Source organism: Plasmopara halstedii (assembly GCF_900000015.1).
Source record: "Plasmopara halstedii genome assembly, contig: Scaffold_2956, whole genome shotgun sequence".
Taxonomy (NCBI): Eukaryota; Oomycota; class Peronosporomycetes; order Peronosporales; family Peronosporaceae; genus Plasmopara; species Plasmopara halstedii.
The window spans coordinates 30,684-30,956 of record NW_020189861.1 but is presented as its reverse complement, the minus strand read 5'-3'; positions in this window follow the sequence as shown (position 1 = coordinate 30,956).

Genomic DNA, 273 nt, shown 5'->3' with positions numbered 1-273 from the left:
TGCGAGGGTGCAGTCGGAGAACAAGTGCTGTTCAGTCTCTATGGCGTTGCACCCATCGAAAACGCATTTGCGGATGCCTGGGTGCGACGCCTCTAGGAACCAGAATCGGACCGGACTGGCAGAAGACGGAACGCCAGTCGAAACTGCAAGTCTTCGAAGACAGGATGCAGGATTGCGCGCAAATGCTTGCCGAAGCTGACAAACGACGTGATCTGCGCGTCGTTAACTCGCTGCGAGTGAATCATCAATGGATGTGGCTTCATCGGTAGCTTG